Source organism: Vanellus vanellus, assembly GCF_965231255.1.
Source record: "Vanellus vanellus genome assembly, chromosome: 9".
NCBI lineage: Eukaryota > Metazoa > Chordata > Aves > Charadriiformes > Charadriidae > Vanellus > Vanellus vanellus.
Genome location: NC_138914.1, coordinates 17,429,756 through 17,437,653, shown reverse-complemented (window position 1 = coordinate 17,437,653; position 7,898 = coordinate 17,429,756).

Genomic DNA, 7,898 nt, shown 5'->3' with positions numbered 1-7,898 from the left:
GTGATGAGGAAGATTTAGGAAGACAGAAGACTAAAGGCCAATTACTCGGAGGTAGGACAAAGTGACAGCAGTATTGGTTTTTCACTAGAGACAACCACTATAAACCAAAGAAAAGGATAATTTCTGGCATTCTTTGGTTTGACTTCTGAACAAAGGTATATTAACATGTATAGATGTAGGAAAAGGACCAGTCAGAATCTGGCTGCAGGAAAGGCATTTCCTACAAGATGAGGCTCAATTAATACTAACACTCAGCCATGGCCTATGGTTAGAGTTGAAGCAGGAGAACAGCGAAATCTCCTGTTGTGGGAAGAGCCCTGCTGCCTGGGTCTGCACAGTTGCCATTGAAATGCAGCAAAAGAGTTTTGAAAATATCACAGCCACTACTTGCAGGATCTGCAGCCAGCCCTCAGCACTGGCCGGCCATCATCAGCAAGGACCACACCTTGGATCTCGTTCCTGAGGCTTTTCCTTTCCTTCCAAAGGAAAAATGGAAAATAAGTACAATGCAGATGAAGAAAATGTGCTGTGTCAACACACAAAGATAGCTATCAGCTTATGGTATAGAACCAAGGACATAAAAAAGTTAAGGCTTTAATAATTTAATTAATGTCTTAAATTGATCTTGGCCCAGATGTAAGAGCAGCTCATTTAAATTGACATTAGGAGATCTAATTTTTCTCACAGGAGTCTGATTCTACTTGAGTCCAGCTATTGTGAGAGACGGAATTTGGGGGGTTAATAATCCATTTGTGTTTCCCACTTACTGCATAACCCACATCAGAGCTGCTCTCTCTAATGAGTTACAGTTTGTATCTACCTTCTCACTTTTACACAACCACACTAATTTCAATAGAGTTGCATGGACTAGGACTGGCAGCAAGATATGTGTACTCATTATAGTTGTTAATCTATATCATCTTTGCATAATATTTTAGGCATACCAGCAGAGGTTGTTCCCTATAGAGATTCAGGTAAGTGCTCCCAGATAACCTCACCCTGCTGGAAGAGAAAACTGTAACTGCAGTTTCTTCTTTCTGACATGCTTATGTATGCTAAAAAATGCCCCCCTGGCTGTAAGTCCATTGGGTTCCAGTTAACCTGGTGTTGGACCTGGGCATGGTGCAGGCATTTTGTTGCAAGCTTGTCATAGTGGCTGGCTGACAGCAGCCGTGTACCTGTACATAGTGTTCTAGCAGATTAACCCATTTTTTTGTAGGCCTGCCAGCTTCTCACAAGCTCAGCTCATAGCAATTGTAATTCTTTTTAGGGCAAACCCCAGTAATTCTATTGGGCAACTATTCAGTCTTTCCTAAGAAATTTAGGCAGTTTTCAGCATTCCCTGCAGCCCTCTGTCTCCTGTGGAACAGAGGTGCAAGATCGGGAGGGAGCTGGAACCTGGTTTCTGCAGAACAGTGATACTCCATTCTGAATGCCCTCCTCACTTAGCTCAGAGCATGGAGCATTCCCCAACAGAAGATGCTAGGTGAAAGCCAAATGACAAGAAACAGAGCAACAGTACCAGCCGAAAGGCTTGAGCAGACAGCCAGTCTAAAGGCAAATTTCCTTTTATCAGCAACTGCTGAGCAGCAGCAGAACAGATGTAAAAATCCCTTGGCAGGAAATTTTCAGTGGCTTGATTGCATTACCGACCTCATCCCTCTTGCTCCCAGGCCAAGGCCACATTCATTAGTTACCAGAGGCAGACAGACCAGCAGACTGGCCTTTTGGAGAGGACACCTGCTCAACCACTTCTCTTCTGTGGAGTGGGGACTGGCTGCCGTGACTTGGGACTTTTTCAGCTGAGGACAAAGTTGGGAAGAAGATAGAAGTTGCAGCATAAGCCCTAGGGGAGGTTTTTCAGTTACCTATTCCCAAGGAGCTACATAAAAATACCAGGGCAGAATAATATCTATTGTAACACAATATTCTCCCCACATTGCCAGGTGCAGAAAGAGGATTACAGTACTTTTCTTGTTGGCATTTGGCCTCTCCATTTCTTCCCATGGCCTTTGTTGCTTCAGTTCTAGATTACTTCAGCAGACCAGAGACACTGAAAATATTTAGCTAGTGCAGGACACCATGCCTACCACATTGGACAGGTTCAGGTGATACACATGTGCAGCACTTGTGATCCCAGCTCTGCTTGCTTCCAGCTTCAGTTCTAGCAACAAATATTAACAGAGGGGCCATCAGTCTCCTACTGCCCGGCTATTCAGAGAACCTGGGATCACTGTGAATAATCAGTTTTATTGTTACCCGTTCTTGGACCCTTTTACCTTCCTTCATTTCCTGACACTTTCAAGCACTCTTTTGTCTATACTGAGTCAACAAACAGGCAAATACTCACCGTGCTTGCCCATGCTGATAAGGGTGGGAAACGATATATTTGTATTTTTGCCGTCAGAAATAATAAAACTATGTTGCTTTGCAGAGATTACCAGAAGAGAAGATTCAATTGCAGATGGTAAATACAAACAAGCGAACATAAGTTTGTCTTATGGGTGCTGTCTTTCAGGACTGAGTTTTGCTTAGTGATGATAGCTATACCAGCTCCTCAATACCTAGTTATTTCCTAATCAAAAAGTAGAAGTTTGAGAATAGTTATTAAAATGCACTGTAATGCTTTAATAGAAGAAATAGTGTGCAAGTCATTCCATGATACAAAGTTATAGCAGGACTATTGCATTTAGGGAGGCAGAGTAACACAAAACAGATGCTTGCCAACTATGAATTGATGTTCTGATAAATTCTGCGTCTATAGATCATTCATACCATTGCAGAGAGGAACAGTTGTGAGTCAGAATGGTGCAATGCTACATTAACATTAATAATCAAATAACTGAGTTTGTCCCCAAACCAAAACTCGATCACTCCAGAATGCTCAAAGAATCAAAAATTCAAAAATGTGAGCCCAGTATCCGGTGACCCAAAACAGAATTTCTTGGCAAAGTTTAGTTGCATTGTGGTTCAAAAGCACAACAGCAAAAGTCTGTAGCTCATTTGGAGCACGTTTCCAGTACTCTCCTGTTACATCTTTAGAGAAAATTAAATTCACTGCCAGGCAGTGGTTGCCTGGATGCACAGCCCAATGTAAGTGAAATCAGCATCTAAAACTCGCGATGAATCAACTCCTCGCAGACTGCCTAGGGGTCTTCTCAAGCGAACAACAAACAGAAAAGGAAAAAACTTTCTGCTTTGAGCACGTCATTGGAAATCTGGTAAAATATTCAGCTCTTTCTGGCTTTTGACAATACAGTTGGAGAAAGAACAGAATTTGGCAACTCTGCTCACAGGTACATTTGCTTGTAGAGCAAAATACTCTCTTTTAGCTTGTTCTTATGCTATTCTTTCTATATATCAGTATAGCTATCTATGGGAGACTAATTGTCAGCTACAGTTCTTAATTTGGGGGTGCAGAAATACTTCATCAGGCTTAAGTAGATTGATGGTACTCATGCTTAGTAATGAAGATGGTTGTATTATTGTAGCTGTGACTGCGCAAAGCACCCAAGAATCAAACTGAAGCTCCCTTGTACTACTGCTGTACTCCCCCACTGTAATTCTGACACTATCAATTGTTCCAGGCTAGTTAGAAAAGACCCAGAGTGCTCTTAAACAGTTCTGGGTTTTTTTTTAAACCCCATTCTTTTTGGGGTTTTAAAATTGCTAATTTGATCTTTCTGAAAGGCTTGCACATCTTTGCTTTGAACAAACAGTTTTACATATACTGTGCTCAGAGAATTGATTTCAGATACAAAAAGGGAAATAAATTTAAAACTCCTTAATTTCAGAGTTCCATGGCAATAAAAACCATTTCTTTTTTGTAGCATATGAGAACGAGAACACTCGCCTCAATCAGTGGACAGTACGCTGGATGGGCATACGGAAGGATGGTAATTTTTTAAGTTTTTTTTTTTTTTAATTCAGAATAAGATCTCTGGCTCAGGTTTTGGTGTGGCTTTTTTTTTTTTTTTTTTACATGACCACTTTGTTGAAGTGCATCAAGGCTTCTTGATGAAAATCATCAAGGCTTCTCATAACAACTTGTGTGCATGTATGTTTTGCAGTTGAGTCTAGCGTATGAGACAGCTCATGGAAATAGACTTTATTCGCTGCGCAAGACACTGTACCTTAAGGTATGTTCATGAGGGCCATGCCTTCAGTTGTGACCTAATTTTCCCTCTCTATTTCAGATGAATTCTTTCATTTTGTCATTCTTTGCTTTGCAATTGGAGCTTTACTAATTTGCTACTACTACTACAAAGGTAAGGCAAGAACTCAATAGAGGGATAAATTGTTGCACACTAGAAAAATGAACAAAGCCAAACATTTATTTTGTTGCCTTAGACTGGACTATTTCTCTTGGGATTGGTTTAATCACCTTTGCTTCCCTGGAAACCACTGGGATATACTTTGGTCTAGGTAAGTGTGTCTACAGCAGCCAGGTCTGTATCAACAGGAAGGATACAAGGTCACACAGTCATTAAACTACGCAAATCTATAAACTGCTGGTGCTGAGGTTCTGTAAATCGTCACGTAACTACTCCATAACATCTCAGTCACAATTACTCAGTGTGGCAGGAGACAAACATGCCTTAGTGACACTAAAGGGAGAGGTTGCCTCATTTTTTGTTCGCCATGATCACAAGACCCTGAGTCACCTCTTTGTGCAGCAATGGCTGAATGCTAAGTTGCCATGACAACGTACAATTTTAGCAGCAAGGCAGTCTTCCCAGATACACTCTATAAGGTGCTGCGCACTCAGGCTGCCATTCATCCCCCTGGGACTGAGGCAGCTGAACACCCTGAGGAAGAGCTCTCAGCAGAACCTGGACCATGGCACCAACTGAAAATATTTAAAAAAAAATAAAATAAATTAAAGGAATTCTTGGTAATCCCTAGGGATGTTGTAGGAAAGGTGCAAGCTATGGCTTCCCAGCTGAGGACAGCAGTCTCCTTTGTAATCTTGTGCTAATATTTTTGGTAGGTTGTGGATGGTTCTCAGGAATCAGCCTCATCACTACTTTGTTATTAATGGTATTGCAAAAGTGCTTGTTTAAACAGTAATCTTGGGTTCATTAATATTGCAAATGTCAGTGTTTGTTTTTTGTCATTTTGCTACTTTTTTATGTTTTATGTTGCTACCTGGCTCATCTTGAAAAAAATTTTTGTTTTCACAATTAGTGTACCGAATTCGGAGCGTACTTGACAGTTTTGTTCCTCTGATTGACAAATTGAGGCCAACAGGTAATAGTGATCTTCTTACTGACTGCATGCATATTCCCCAGACCTTCCTGGGTACTTCATTTTGGTCAAGTCTTAAGACCAACTTCTCTAAATTAAAATTTTCAATCTTCTTAATTAAAAAAAATGAAAAAATAAATATTTTACTACAGTATATTACAGCTGCTTGGGTTTGAAAATTAATTACTCTTGACTCTTTCCATGTGGCAGAGCATTTTCACATTTTTAATTATCTGCCCTGTATGGGGTATTAGCTATTTCCTGGCAATGTCTGAATAAGAATTCTATAGCTCAATTAAAATTCAGGGAATGGGGTAGGTTTCTCTTGTTGGGTCTTCAAACAGACTCCAGGCGCAGGTTTACCTGTGTTCATCAACAGAAAATATGAAGAAAGTTGAAAAGCTACGTAGATACGTGACAATTTGAACACAACAGTCCTGACAGTTGTCTTTTTCTTCATCACGCAGGTATGAGGAAAGCTGCCTAGGAGGAGTAATTCAGGAGAGTTCCACAAAACCCCGCTCTCTGAATATGTAGTATTAAAAGAACTGCTTTATGAGGCAAACATAAAAACCTAATGGCTAGTGTGCAATATTGAAATGTTAAACCATAGAAAGACATCATTCCCTCCCCGCAAAAATAAAGCTGAAACTGTGGTACAGGGTCCTGTTCTTTCTTCTGAAGCGATTCATGGCTCAGCAGAGGTCAGAAGACAATCTAGATGAAGGTTTGTTTTTAATTCCATTAAATATAAACACAGTCTCCTTCCCTCCCCCATGCAGCCATGTTAGTCTGCCTATGGTCTATCAAAATCAACAAAATGACCAATATTATCCTCGGCTTGTTCTGGATTAGGATCTGGATGTTTCAGTAGGAATCTTGGCAACCAGAAAGCCACCTCCTCTCCACCCCTTGTGATGCTGCAAACCAGGCAAACACCAGCTGCTTGCTTACACAGTTGAGCCCCAACAGTGCAATAGCACTGAAGCAGATTAATTTATTGTGGCAGAACTCAATATAGTGGGTGTATAATGATTTCACCCAGTGAAAGCTGGGTGAGATTTTACATGCAGTGACATAATGGGTGCAGTAATGAGATTATTAACAGCAGCAAATTTAATCTCTTCTTCTGAGGGGAAAAATAAAGTGCTTGATTTGACCCATCCTCCCTCCAATGTTGGGTTTTTTTTTTTTCCCTTCTTCGAGTAAAATGAAGTGCAACTTTGACATTCCTTTCATTTTATAGGGACGTGTTACGCCTTATATATGTAGGCTAATGCAATCATAGGCAGCCTGCAAAAAAAAAAGGGCGATACTTTTAAATTTTTGTAAAAACATAAGATCTTCATACCCATAGAAGGATGATGGCACTGAGGCAGACGGAAAGAGCTACAAAACATGAAACTGTAAGGAAATGTAGATCTAAAAGCCATTAGCCCAAACAGCCCAGAGTTTGAGAGAAGCAATTTCAAGCCTTGCTCAGAAAATGAAAAAGCTTACTTTTTAGTTGTACAGAATTTTAAGCACCAGTGCTGATTGGTCTTATCTACTGCAGTTCCATTTGCACATCCAGAAATAGCAACACCTGCATGCAGCCTGCACCAACACAGCGCAGCCGTCACCTAACATGTCAGGGGTTACATTAAGCAATAAGAATGAACACAAGTTATTTTGTAATATTTGTATTCTTGTTTACATATACTATTTACATGTTTTTGGTATGACAGACTATTTCTACAAAATACTGTATATTTTGTGTTGTTAGTCTGCAAATAGTCTTGCTCAGACCAGTGTAGCATTGTTAATGTTAGATCGCTTTTGGGTGAGCTGAAAACTACGGATAGTCACCCTGCTCTGATGAAAACTGCTTTTTTTAGTTTCCACTGCTGCATAACGTCTTTCTGAAAGCCAGTTTGCAGAATAATAAGGATGAGAAACATATTTTAGCACTAAATGTTTTCAAATTTTGTACTACAAAGTCAACACAATGAATTTGTAATTATTTTTTGTTTTAAACACAAGCTGCTTAAGGGTAAAATAAGCAAAACATTTGAGAATAGCAAAACATTTAAAAGTTACCCACTGGAACCCATCGTGTGAGATGAACAGCTCACCCAACTCAGAGCAGCTCAAGTGAGAAGAGTCAATTCCATAGAAAAAAGCAACTTACATGTTCAGCCGCATCTTCTTGGGTATCTGGAATCTCCTGCTGTTCTTACAGATCCTTCTTCTTGAGTCCATCTCAGCATTTCAAACATTCCTGCCTCTGGCCCAATGTCAATGCTCTCATTTTGGTCTCACGTCTCACCCTTGCTGCAGCACTGGGCAAACACTCCAAAATACAATATAAGTTCCTATGAAGAGTTTCAACCTCCTTAAATGAGCTCGTGCTCAGAGAGCTACTGTTCTCCAAGTCCAGCACATTCCTCCTGACCCCACAGCTCATCACTCATTCCCACTGCTCTGCTGGGCCCCCACCTGACCCTGTGGGTTCCCCAGGACCTGATACAGCTCGTTCCTCTTTGACATTACCCCACACACAGGGTGCTGCCCTCTTCTCTTTGGTTTTAAATGGCTGGGGGGCAACGCAGAGAGGAGGAAGTGAAGTAAAGGCACCAGCCACCCACCTCCCACAATACTAGTGAACTCTT